General features: G+C 36.5%; 1 long non-coding RNA gene across 1 annotated transcript in view; it reads left to right on the forward strand.

The window, feature by feature from the left end:
* The first annotated feature begins 319 nt into the window (after nucleotides 1–319).
* The window catches only part of LOC135321754 (uncharacterized), a 155,174-nt gene continuing 140,866 nt past the window's right edge, over nucleotides 320–14,627 (forward strand). Inside the window, exons 1-2 of the long non-coding RNA XR_010381792.1 lie at nucleotides 320–587; nucleotides 706–764. This is a non-coding gene — a long non-coding RNA (uncharacterized LOC135321754). The remainder of the gene's footprint in view (nucleotides 588–705; nucleotides 765–14,627) is intronic.

Consider the following 14,627-nt stretch of genomic DNA (forward strand, 5'->3'; position numbering starts at 1 on the left):
CTATAACCACGTAACTGTCTCAGAAACAGAGCAAGAGAGCCCTCACCTCACTGTCTCGCTGCCACTGACTGGCCTGTTACAGTTTAAAAATAAATGAGAGGGAGACGCACAGTCAAATCTATTTTTGGAAACCTGCAGCGAGGTCTCCAATTAAATGGGAGCTCACACTCCACGTGCAACCTTTAAAAAAAAAAAAAAAAAAGCCACACAAAAGGAAAACCTTTCATGGACTCTCACTTTACAGTGTACAGTCTTGTTTATTTATCCCCATGGGTAGGAGCTGATTGGTGGGTTCTTATGCAAATAAGGGGTACTGAGAGGTAAGTTTTGATTGGTGATTATACTGAAAGTGAAAGGGGCGGGGACGAACATTCCCGCCAGTAGTTCTCACTCAGGTCCGGGGGTGGAAGCTATGCAGATGAGGAACGCTGAAGAATAAATTCTGATTGGTGGGTTTTGCAGAAGGTGGACGTTGTTACTTGCCGTCTGCTCGGCTTGTCCCGAAATAGCGGCAGGCGGGTCCACAAAACTGAGTTTTGGAGTTTCTTCGTGTCTGTCACTTCCTCGGCCATAAATGAAGCAATTAGGTAAGAATATCTGGTTTCTCTAGCTTGAACATTCTATAATTTTCTTCTGGCCACTGCTATCTATAATTGACAAAATGAAATTTATTGCTACCAGAGTAATTCCATTCTCTCCTTACAGTACTGTGAGGCAAGGAGAAAGGGTGATTGCCGGAAATAATGCTGCAGTGCTTGGTGAAGGTATGCTTTTAGTTTTCTATTCCTGCTTCTCGGCTTACTCACGTGTGGTGGTGCATTCCTGAGGCAGACATGCAAACCTATAGGTTAGAATTCTGAACAAACAAAAATTCTTACTGAAGACTCGACCTTTGCTGAGGGATTATTAATGCAAGTCTTATAAAAGTTAAATGTACCATGTTTTAGGTCTCTTAAGCAGAGTCATCCTTACATTGTTTTATCTGAAACAAAACAAACAAGGTCAAATTGCACAAAGCAACACAACAAAAACAGGTAAGTTGATCCATTCAGGATATATTGTCTCTGCTTAATGAAAGACCAAATATATAATTTATTTTCAGTGTAAGAAAGACTCTTTTGCCACTGCTCTGGACATAAAACCCTGTGAGAGTTCCCTCACACCAACTCAGGGTCAAGAAAGAATAAGGATGCCATGATTACTGTCCTGATTTGAAGTCCTGTCAGCTAACTAGTTTTGTGCTTCAACTTAATGGATATTAATAACTCATTATGCTTAGTGATTCCAGTTTTCCTATAAGTGAATAAAATTTCCTGAATGAAACTCTAAATTATATCTCTATACCCACCTCACTGTGATTTGGGGCTCCTATTAACACAGCAATCTTAAGAAGAGTCTTAGTATTTGTTTCATGTTTTCCTTTTCTTATTTTTGAAGACTGAAATTTCTTTTTAAAATGATAGTATTAATTCAGGTTCACTGTAGAGACATTAATAATATAGACAAGGATATATATAATATATATATGTATATTTAGCCCTAATCACACTCTTGTTGAAATATACTTGCATGACCTTGAAAGTGAGTACCTCCTTAAATTTTGCACCCTGGGCACCTCAGTCATCTCACCTAGTTCTGACCCTACTGCAACATGTGTATACTGTGCCACAAGGAAAATTCCTGTGGATTAAAAAAGTTTGTAAGACATTGCTGTAAACCAGTGGTCCCCAAAGTTTAATGTACATGTGTCACCTGTGTATCTTGTTAACCTGCAGATTCTGCATCAGTAGTTCTGGGATGGGGCCTGAGCTCGATTTCTAACAGTGCTGCTGATTCCCAGACTGCATGCTGAGGAAACTAACAAGCTTTTCATAAGATTCTGATATGTGCGATAATTTCAGAATCACTATCGTTCTGTTGAAACACTGAATTGCTGGGTGCAACTCCCAGAATTACTGATTTAGTGGATTTGGGAAGAGCTTAAGAATTTGCATCTCTAGCACATTGCTAGGTAATGATGGTGCTGTGGTCCAGGGACCACACTTTGAGAATGACTACCTTGCTCCAGGCCATTGTGCTCCAAGCATACGTCCCAGGCTGGATTTCCCACTTTGTTTCCAGCTTCACATGACTTGTCCTAATTTCTTGTAGCATCTTTCATTAATTTAAAGGCAAATTTAAAAATATTCTCCCTTTCAAAATATTTTAAGATGGTTTGATGCTAGGTGATGTGGGGCTCTCTGATATTCCATATTGCTGGAAATTGAACAAAGCTCTTATTTCTTCTACTTGATGGCTCAGTATTTTTCTTAATTCATTTTATTGAGGAGCTGTAGGGTTCATTTTCAGTTTTTCTTGGTTAGGAAGCTAAGTAGGAATATTTTAGTTCTTTCCTTAATTTCAGTAGGTTTCAGGGAAGGGAGGAGCATACCATGTGCGCAAACTACCATCTTTACCAGAGGCTTATGTCTTAACTTCTTATTGGTCTTAAAACCTAAAATACTCTATTTAGCTCTCTGTCAGATAGATGGTGATCAGTAAATGCATATGAAGTAAAATAGGAAAGATGTTCAGTCATTTTAAACGTTGCAGTGACTCAAGTTACAATAAAGAACATTTTATAATTTGTCAAATATAGGAGTCTAACATAAAACAGTAATCCAACATTTATAGGCATTCGATATATTGATCAAGAGACAAAATTGAGTTCAGGGACTCTTCATTTGTCTCGCTAATGCCAGTGCCCATTACAAAGCCTGATGCCCAGCAGACATTCAATAACTGTGTGGTCAAAAAATGGTGTTTGAATGAATGAACTAGTGAATGAAACAGAGAGCTGTGTTGGCAACTACAATAAAATACTGGTATACCTGGATCAGACGTGAGGTGGATCAAATAACAAATTTGTTATTAATAATAGTTATAATTCTAAGGTTGTGAAATGTAAAAAGGAGAGAAAAGTTAAAGTAAAAACAAAAAGCATCATTTTTATTTACTTGCATTCTCATATATTTTCTATAGCATGAATCTTTGAAAAAATTTTTTAACTGTAGTTGATTTACAATGTTGTATAGAGCTTCAGATTCTCTTCCATTACAGGTTATTACAAGATATTGAATATAGTCCCATGTGCTATACCATAAATGCTTCTTGCCTATTTATTTTATATACAGAGGTATGCATCTTTTAATCCCATACTCTGAATTTGACCCTCCCTGTCCCCTTTCCCCTTTGGTATCCGTAAGTTTGTTTTCTATGTCTGTGAGTCTATTTCTGTTTTGTAAATAAGCTGATTTGTATTTTTTTTTAGATTCCACTTATAAATGATAGCATATATGTCTTTCTCTGCCTGACTTCGCTTAATAAGATAATCTTTAGGTCCATCCATGTTGTTGTAAGTGGCATTATTTCATTCTTATTTTATGGCTGAGTAATATTCCATTGTATATATTTACCACATCTTCATTCATTCATCTGTTGATGGGCATTTAGGTTGTTTCCATGCTGGCTATTGTAAATAGTGTTGCTGCGAACGTTGGGGTGTGTTTATATTTTTGAATTAGGGCTTTCATCTTTTCTGGATATATGCCCAGGAGTGGGGTTGCTGGATCATATGGTAACTCCATTTTTAGTTTTTTAAGGCACCTCCAGACTGTTTTCCATAGTGGCTGCACCACATTATATTCCCACCAACAGTGTAGGAGGGTTCCCTCTTCTCCATACCCTCTCCAGCATTTAATATTTGTAGACTTTTTGATGATGGCCATTCTGACCAGTGTAAGGTGGTATACTTCACTGTAGTTTTCATGAACATGAGCCTTTTGAGATTTACAATTATTGAGAATTGTAGATAATCTTCAGAATGTTTTGCAGTCCTCCATCTGGGATCATATCACACATGTTTGTAAATATTATGCATCATGGTCCCATGTACAGTCTTTTTTGAGAGCCACTGAATTATATCATTCCAGTTGATCTAATGATTTATAATATAAATCACACAGGAAAATAGTTCCAGATTTTTAAAAAAATGAGTGGTTATTATTTATCATATATTACATAAATGATTTGCTATTTGCAAGAGCATTTCTCTGATGTTTCACTAGTTTCTAAAATATTTGGACAAATACTTGTCTGGAAATTTTTCTTCATTAGTTTCTTCTCTTGAAATCAAGATAATTATATCCACAATTATAAGGAATTCTTATAAACTTTTAGAAGAGTTAAAGGACATGACAATCTCTCATACATCGTTACTGTAATTTTGAGAAAAACTTTGACAATCTAAGATGCAAAGTGAAAAGACAAATGAGATAGATACATTTTGAAATAAACAACAAGGGCTTTTTAATATTCTTTGTGCTATAGTCACTTAATAGAACTTTCTGAAAGTCTTAAACAGAACTATGAGTATTTCAAGGGATCCATGTGGTTGTTTCATTTTCTGGATCAACTGTCAAGAGGACAAATTATCTTGGGCTGAGTAATGGAAGAAATATATAGTTAACATAGATGGTATATGTAAAATATTGTCCATCCTGGATGTTATGGGAAAGACATTGGCATATCTTCACTGATGTATCACACTGAAGACACAGTTATTAATACATCATGACAATGATACAAGGGAAATTATACTAATCTTCTAAGAGCATTGCTAAGATCCCTTTCTGAGCCATCTTATACTTTAAAAAAAATACGGTGTTCCTTTGTTTCTTCCATGGCATGTGTTACTGTTGGGTGTTATATTAGAGATGCTTGTCCACTCTTTGAAGTGTTTGCAAGGCTATTTTCTATAGTTCAGAAGCACCTTCATGTTTTCATTAATAAAAAAATTCTAGTCCTCCTGTTGTGCTTGTTTGCTATGAAATAACTCTTTAAAATGATAATCTAAAACTTTCAAGTTGTTACTCTGACCTTACTTCAAGTTCTTACTGAATTGCTAGCAACTCAGAAATTCTAGTATATGTTTAGTACTTCAGTTCTGAAGCCGAGCCCCCTAAAGCCAAGTTTCTCTGCCAAGTGTATGATTAGCCTCTTTATCCAAAACTTTATTCCTTTTCGTGTCCTGCATGTGTTCCCCCTCAAGACAGAGGAGTATCAAAGAAAAGGGGGACTGAAACTTTGAGCAGGACCCTGCAGGGCTCTCCTGGGTACAAAAGCCTTTTCTCCCCCGTTTCTTGTTTATAAGGGAAAGGCTTCAGCCTCTTAGACCTTTCTGGAGTTCCAAAGGGCAGATACAAACAGTTATTAATTAGGGAAGTGAAGGAATGCAGAAACAAAGGAAAAACAGTGAAGAAACAATACTGAAGTGATAAAGCAGAGTCCCAGTTCCTCCTCCAGGGATGGACACAGCAATCTGATACACATCTTTGAGTTCTTCCCTAGGAACTAAGGACCCCACTCAGGTGGAGGATGGTAGCTTAAGATTGAGCACAAACACACAGACCCCAGACTGGTTGGAACCAGAAGGCTGATAATTGAGATTGCTAGAACACCACCCTATTACCTCACCACCAACCAATCAGAAAAAAGTCATGCATCCTGCAACCCTCTTCCCAGAATTTGCCTTTAAACCTCTTCCCTGAAGACCATTGGAGAGTTTGGGTCTTTTGAGCATGAGCTCCTGTACTCCTTGCTTGGCCCTTACAATAAACCTTTCTGTGCTCCAGACTCCAGTGTTCAGTTTGTTTGGCCTTAATGTGCATCATGCACAGGAACTTGGGTTCAACAACAGTTCCATTGAGCTTTTACAAAAGATTCCATTACAAATCCTTGCACACTGCTGGTGGAAAAAATTTGCAAAATGGTGCAGCCGCTGTAGAAAAAAAGTATGGAGATTACTCAAAAAAATTAAAAATAGAATTACCATATGATACCATATTAGAAATCCCTCTTCTGGGTATTTATCCAAAAGAATTGAAATCAGGATCTCGAAGAAATTAGTATTCCTATGTTCATTGCAGAACTGTTCACCAAGTGGAAACAACTTAAATGTCCAAAGATAGATAGATGAATGGATAAGGAGAATGTGGTATATACACACAATGGGATACTATTAAGTCTTAGAAAGGAAGGAAATTCTGCAATATGTGACAGCATGAATGAACCTTGAGGACGTTACTATAAGTGAAATAAGCCAGTCAAGAAAGACAAATACTGCATGATTTCAATTATATGTGATATCTAAAAGAGTCAAATTCATAGAATCGAAGAGTGGAATGAGTTGTCAGGGGCTGGAGGAGAGGGGAGAAAGTTACTAATCAGTGGGCATAAAGTTTTAGTTAAGCAAGATGCGTAAGCTCAGAGATCCAACGTACAACATCATACCTCTAACAATAATAATGTACACTTAAAAATTTAAGAGGGTAGATCTCGTGTTACGTGTTCTTATGATAATAAAATAAATTTTTAAAAAGTCAGATTATTAAAGTAAAAAGTAATATTCCATTGCTGAAAAAATATGCATTATAGTGAGTAGTTGAGGATTTATTTAAATAACATGGTAATTTAACTGTCGAAACCAGTCTCCTTTTCACTTCACATGCTTTGTCATCATGTAGAGCAAATACTCTGGGAATGTAGTTTTGGTATCTCATTAAGATATTTGGTAATACTATTGCTGAACTGACCTGTTTGAATGTATCAGCAAAGGAAATAGCAGGACTCCCAAATAGCAAAGCTGCTCTTAAAGGTTAAATTGTGAATGTTTGCAAAGAGCCAGTGCAGATTCTGTAGGCAATTTCCGGAGTTCTAAGTGTGTATTGAATAATGTCAACATTGTAGAACTGAGTCCATAAACCTTGAGGTGACTCCTTTAGGAAGGAAAGCATTTGTTTGATGGATGGACCATAGTTCGACAAATTTTCCTGAGTTTTTGGTACTGCATTTGCCTTTATGTTCATGGATGGTTTCTCAAGAGGTTGTGACAGGACAGTGTGAAAAGGGAGATTTGGGACCATGCTGAGGCTCTTACTGGTCAGCTGGAAAAGAAATGAATTAAAGTGATCAAAATACTATTCCTAAGCGTGACCTTGGTTCTTGAAACCTGTCTTCTTCCTCTTTCCAAAACCAGATCCTTCCATCATTCAACCTAGATTAAAAGCCACCTCCTCGTTTATTCGTTCATGTATTCATTGTTTCTCCCCCCACTGCATTCAGCAAGTATGAGCACCTGCTATGAGCTAGTACCTGTACTGTAGGTGTTCCTCTTACGATAATCACTGCAGTTTAGTTATTTGGGCATATCTCATGCTCCCATAAGACAGTGAGTACTTTTATGTCAGTATCACTGTCTAGTTTACTTGTCACACTGTTATAAAACTAAAAGACAGTGGACATGTGATGAATGGACAAATAAATTAATAAATAGGTGAGTGAATGAACCAGTCTTTCTGACCTATTATGCCTGAGTAATGCAACATAATCTTTACTTTACTGAACTGAGAAAAGAAACCCAACCTCCCTCATTATGGATTGGAGTCGCATAAAATGAGCATCAAGGAAGCCATTACTGTGGAATTTTTTTTTTAAGCGCCCAAATGTATTTCTGTGGAATTATAGAACACATTTTCATAGCCTAACGTAATCAAATCAGCATCTTAAAAAGGGCTACAAATGCAGAATGATATATTTACCTAATAGACTTGCTACCTATTTAGAAGAGGCCATTATTGTGTATTAGGGAAGAATATCATTATATGAAATATAATGATAGTAGCAGTAGAGGGAACTTTTTAACTTCCCTAAACATTTCTTTATGCCAAATGATGACTCAATGAAGCAAAGATTAGAAATTATCTATGCTTTGGCTTATTTTATTTTATGTTTTTTTTTTTTTTTGCTTTGGTTTATTTTAGAAAATAGTTTTCTTACATGTAAATAGACTAGCTTTGAGAAAGGAGATTGCACAGGTACATACTTTAAAGAATTGAGATTAATACACACAAAGTTTAGGGGACTGAGGAAAGGTAACATCTGCTGGAAGTCTCTGTTGAGGTTCATTTCCTCCTATTTGAGGGGCTGTCAATTTGGGGTTTATTTGTCTCTGTCCTTAGCTTTTAATTTCTTCTCATACTTTCTACCCAAACAACTATCTTATCTCTTCTTTCTTACAAACCTGAATGATTTTGGTATAAATTGTTTTGGTTCATGAGCAGATTCAATTAAAAGGTTCTATTATAAAGTATTTCACTTAACTTTTAATTTTTGTAAGATGGGTTTCAGTTTCACGGGTACGGGGAAAAGGCAGATTTTCTTTCTTTTTTCCTTTATTATGTTGAGTTATGTTCTCTCTATGTCTACTTTATGGAGAGTTTTTTTTTTTTTATCATAAATGGATGTTGAATTTTACCAAAAGCTTTTTCTACATCTGTTGAGATGATTGTATGGTTTTTCATTCTTCAGTTTGTTAATGTGGTGTATTACATTGATTTGTGGACATTGAAAACTCCTTCGATCCCTGGGGTAAATCCCACTTGATCGATCGTGGTGTATGGTCCTTTTAATGTATTGTTGGAGTCAATTTGCTAGTATTTTGTTGAGGATTTTTGTATCTGTATTCATCAGTGATACTGGCCTGTAATTTCCCTTTTTTGTGTGATGTCTTAGTCTGGTTTTGGTATCAGCGTGGTGGTGGCCTCATAGAATGAGTTCAGAAGTGTTCTTTCCTCTGCAATTTTTTTGGAGTGGTTTCAGAAGGATAGTTGTTAACTCTTCTCGAAATGTTTGGTAAAATTCCCCTGTGAATTTTTTCTTTTTAACCTGTTTGACTTACCTTCTCTTGGAGCCTTCATCTAATAGTGGCAATATTCCCCTTTCCCTATGCAGTTAGGTTTGGACTTGCTACTGAGCTAAAACTCAACTCAACTCAACTAACCCTAAACAACAACCTTGTTATACTATAACTATGTGGTCACTTAATCTATTTATTATTTCAAATATTTTGAAACGTTGTTTAGATAGATTACTTACATTGTTAAAACAAAGATTACTTATATTGTGAAAGTTAATAGTGGGTTAAATATTGTAAATGATTCAGTGGTGGGCTTGTGAAGTTTTCTTAAAGATGCATTGCATCCAGGATCCATAAGACCTCAGTTTGTGTTGTCTCTACGGTGTTGATCTCTAAACTGCTGCAGTAGAGTTTTTCTTAGTACAGTTTTCAGTGTACAGATCTTTTACTTACTTGGTTAGGTTTATTCCTAAGTATTTAATTGTTTTTGATGCTATTGCAAATGGGATTGTTTTCTTTCTTTTTTTTTTTTTCCAGATAATTAGTTAGTAGTACATAGAAAACAAATGATTTTTGTATGTTAATATTGTATTCTGCACCTTTACTGAATTTGTTTATTAATTCTAAACAGAGAATTTGATTGGTCTTATTAAATGAGTTGGGTAGTTTCTTTCAGGGTTAAATCAAACCCAGACTAATAGTGTTGGATAGTTAACCTGTCCTTTTTTCATACCTTTGAAATAGTTTATAAAAGATGAAAAGTCTTATTCCTGGAATTTTAGTTGATAGTCTCTATTAAATGTCCTGAGCCTTTTGGATGTTGTTGTGGGAAAGGGGATGTAGTTAATGAGTACAGCTATAAATTCTTTCTTAGTTGTTTGCTTATTATAACTAATTTCAACTTTCGTAATTTCTAATATCCCAAAACTATCCTTCCACTAATATTTCGACATTTGTTGGTATAGAATTTTATATAGTATTATCTTAAAAAAATTTCAAATTCCTGGTTATCTGTAGCTATTTTCCTGTCAATATGAAGTTTTACCCACTGTCTATTTTTCTTCCTTAACTATAGATTTCCAAAGCTTTACCTTTTAAAAATTATCTCTTTTGAGGAATTAGGGTTTGTGTTATTGATCAACTCGATTATCTTGTGTTTGTCCTTATAATATGTGTTTTATTAGTACCTGGCTTTATCTTAATTCTTTTATTCTGCTTTTCATTGAACTTATTTTGTTATTCTTTTCAGCATCTTTTGGTAAAATCTTTTTTATCAAATTTTAACCCTTTCTACTTTGGGAGAAATTCATTCATGTCTATAACTTTATGCACAAGTGCTGCCCTGTTTCCATACCCAGGTTTTGACGGACGAACCTTAGGTGTTGTGCAGAAAGAGTTCACATTGCAGGCCTGAGACTGTAATCTTTGAAAAGATTCACTTGCAAGCTTGGCCCTTGGTTGGTATCTGGGAAAGTGACTGGTAAACTCATTCTTTCACAGATATAAAACCTTTTCCTATGAGATAAGGATATCTCACTTGCCTAAACTGTTTGTACAAGCCAGGTGCTTTCTGCCAAATACGTCCTTTCCTTCTGGGAGTCTAGAAATTTGGAATGTGCTAGGCAGACAGTGCCCATGGGACGAGCCCCCAGTAAAAACCTTGGGTGCTGACTCTCTAATTGGTTTCCCTGGGCAGAAACATCCCACACTTACTGGGGCATTTCTGTTGCTGAGAGAAGAGTATGCTTTGTGTGACTTCTCAAGCGGGGGGAGAGAGAGGGCATAAGGAAGCCACACAGATTTCTCCAGGTTCTGCCAGTGTCTGTTTCCCTCATGACCGACTGTGTATTCGTACTACATCACTGTAATAAATCTCCGTCATGGGTACAACCATATGCTGAGTCCCATAAATCCTTTCAACAAATCTTCAAACGTGGAAATGGTCTCCAAACGTGGTCCTAACCCACACGGTTGTACAATTCAAAGTATTTTGCAGTTATCTCTTTATTTTTCTCTTTGTCTCAAGAATCATTTGGGAGTCTGCCCCAAACTTGCCTGAAATACAGAGTTTCTGTGAACGTGTTGATTTTGGATTCTACTGCAATGTCTGTCACATACAATTATGGCTTATATGAGATGAATATTTTAGAAAAATTTTAAGTTCATTTGTGTCTTATTGATCACTTCTCTAAAAGTTCCACATATACTTTTTAAACGTATGTCTATTTGATCAGGATTCTTAATTATGTATGTCTACTTGTCTTAGTTCTCTATATGTCTATTTGATGAAGATTCTTATTTATGTAATTAAATTTCTCTTGCCCTTGTTTGCTTTTTGATTAATCTGTTTGCCAAGAATGTGATGGGTCTCACAATTATTCCAAATGTGTACATTGATAATGCTTTTTAATATTTCTATTGGCTTCCACTTTATATATTTCGAACATAAGTCATTTATAAAAGTTTACTACTATTATATGTTTTAAATGGAGTACTCCTTTTATCAATATTAAATATCTTTTTTGATCTCCTTAAAGTTCTTATCTTGGATTTTGTCTTAACTGATAGTAATAAAATCATCATGTTAATAGTTCGGCAGATTTTTTTTTTTAAATGTCTCTTTATTTTCAACAATTCTATATTGCTTTTTTTTTCACATTTGTCTCTGGCAAATAGTAATAGCTGAATTTTCTTTTTTACCAGTGTGACAATCTCTGCCTTTTAGTAGGTCTCATAACACTGCTCACCCTTGTAAATATGGATAGGTTTTGATTTATTGTAACCATAGTTTTTTCTGGTTTTAATTTTACATATTTTTTTAATATTGCATTTATGTATGTAATTTATGTATGTTTTTTATTTGCCAAAAAGTCTAAGGCTTTGTTGCCTTCTGTTGGTTAGACTGTGTTTTGCAGCCTTTCCCCTGCCTTCTGCTTTGATAATTCTTTATTCATCTGCTCTTTCTGTGTTCAGCTTGTGTACATTTTCAGCTCATATACAGAAACTTACATTTTCTTTAAAGAAGGTCTAAAGCCAAATATATCTATTTTCTACCCTTTCTCTTAACAAGACAAGAAATTTAGCTTACATTTACTCCCTTTTATACTCTCCTCCCTTCTCCCCCAGCTAACTCCAGTTGACCTCTCATGGAATGTTATTTCCAGATGGTTTAATTAACATCCACATCCACATCCACAACTGATATCATTTAAGCAATATTAAAAAAAATATTACTGTGTTCACCATGTTTCTTTCTCATTGCTTCCATCCAGACTTATTTTCCTTCTTGCTGTAATACATTCTTTAGTAATTCTTTTCGAAGTAAATGGACAGTGAACTTTTTGAGATCTTGAATGTTTGAATATGCCCTTAATTTGTGAAAGAAGTTGAATGGCTGAATTTATTCCACTGACTCCAGCAAGGTGTGGGCCCCACCTCTTTTTTTCACCACTACTACAAAATCCAAACGGACTCTAGGTAACAGGGATTAAAACCTTCATTCCAGTCTTGCAGTCCGTGAATCCTGTCTCATGACTTACGCAGCCTAAGGTCTCCCATACCTTCCAAGAATCAGAACAGTGAACATTTCTCAGCATTGTCCTGACAGTAGTTCCACAAAATAGTGGAATCTGACTGACTTTCATCAATCGAACACATACATTCTTTAGGCAGCCTGCTCTCCTGCAGAACAGCCATCTTGAGCGGCTCTCCTGTTGTGATGGTTTTAATAAAGTCTTAAACTAATGGCTTTTAATTGATATTTCTTCTTTCAAAAATTCATCCTCATTGTTAAATAATGAGGCTAAATAATATTTTCCTTCAGAACTTTTAGATTTTGTTCCTTGATCTCATGCGCCCACTGGTGCTGATGAGAAGTCCGTCTTCTACAGGGGTCAGTCCCCTGTGCTGAGTCGGCACCTTCCTCTGCAGCCTCCACATTTTCCTGCCAGGGGCATGGTTTACTGCTGTGGTTTCCCCACATGCTCTCTTTTTTAGGTATCTGTATAATTTCTGGTCCACCAAAAGTCCTTACTGTGTTTATCATGTATCCTAACATACTTACTAATTTCTTTAAAAAATACATGCATCTTTTAAAAAGTGCTTATAATGATTTGGTGTTAAATGGGAAGATTTCAGCAAGTGCTCAAGTTGAAATAAGATTAGTTTTGTCTGTATGGATAGATCCATATAAAACTATATCCCTGGCGAGTAGAATCAGTGTTCAGATGGAGATTTTATTTTTATTTTATTTAAATTTTTAAAATTTATAATTATTAATTTTTTTCCCTTTTAAAAAAATTGAAGTATAGTAGATTTAAAATGTATTAATTTCTGTTGCACAGCATAGTGATTCAGTTCTACATTTATAAATGTATATACATACACATATATTTCTTTCATTACAGGTTACTACAAGCCACTGAATATAGCTCCCTATGCTAAACAGTAGGACCCTATTGTTTATCTATTCTTTACATAGTAGCCTGTATCTGCCAATCCCAAACTCCTAATTTATCCCTCCCTCCCCCACTTCCCTCCCTCCTCCGACTATAAATTTGTTTTTTATGTCTATGAGTCTTTTTCTGTTTTGTAAATAAGTTCATTTGTGGAGGACTTTATTTTTACTCTGTACATTTCTCTATTTGAATTTCTGCTTACATATTTCGTTTTGATGCAAAGTAATGGGGTACATGATGTATGGACAGCTTCCTTTTCCACCTTCCAGTGCACCCGCCAGCTTCCTCCACCTGCTCTGGTGTGCTGTCAGTGTGGCTTGGCCGTGTGGACAACATCAAGGGCTCCTGGCGCTGTTTTCCAGGCGGGTTTGCCCAGTGGGAGGCACCAAGACTAGATCAGACAAGGGGAGGAGACTAAGGTTGGGATATTTACTCAGTGGCCTCCCTATACCTGATAACCCTGGGTTGGTTCGTCCTCCTATAAAGACAATAGCTGCTACGCGGCCCTTGGCATATAATGACCCTCAGTGCCTCAGTCTTGGTCCTTCAGGCCAAGGGTCACCGTGGCACCAAGGATGCCAGCCTGGAGAACCGCATTCCACTACTCGCTCCTCTATATCCTGCCCACACCTTTGTGATTTGTCCCTTTATTCATTTCTCTTCAAATGACTCAGCTTGAATGTCATTTATTTTTGCTCTAGACCCTGACCACAACAAAAACAAAAGAAAAACCAAAGCGATCAAGTATTCAGGTAATTTGACTATATAGTTTGGACTTTGTGCTGTTTTATAATAGAATAAAAATATTTAAGAAAGAATACTGCTGAAGAAAACTCCTTTTAGTTAAAGGAAGTATGCCACAGAGGGGAAGCAATAGTAAATATTTCATGAGGACAAACTTAAAGCTGAAGTCTCGCTCCCTTTCCTTCTCAGCTGTTGCTAGGTTTCTGAGCCTGGAGGGAAAGCAGGCAGGAGTGAGGTCTGGCAGATACAGGTCTTTCCACGGCACTGGGGGATCTTGGTGCAGAGATTTATAGAATCGCAGCGAGGAAAGGGGCCGTGGGGACTACCTAGTGCAGCGATGAACAGCACAAAGCACTGCTTGGTTTGTGAGACAGCCCCGGATTTAATTTGTGTGGTGACTGTTTAGAAACTACCCCCATGCTAGTGCTGCTGCTTCAGTGTGCCTATAAGAAACCATTTTAGTGGCCATAATATAGTGCTAATTTTCTCACTGGGGATTTCGGAGGCTAGCTAATAAGGGCAACAGGTGATATTCAAAGAATGTTTGTGGTGTGCCGGAGATCATAGTCAAAGCTTTACATGCACCCTGCCCCACAATCCTCACCTAAGCTCCATGTGGATACTGTCCACTGGGTATAGTGGTGTATGACAGTCCATTTGGAAATGCCCATAACACTCCAGCAGAAACACAT

Source organism: Camelus dromedarius, chromosome 7, assembly GCF_036321535.1.
Source record: "Camelus dromedarius isolate mCamDro1 chromosome 7, mCamDro1.pat, whole genome shotgun sequence".
Lineage (NCBI taxonomy): Eukaryota > Metazoa > Chordata > Mammalia > Artiodactyla > Camelidae > Camelus > Camelus dromedarius.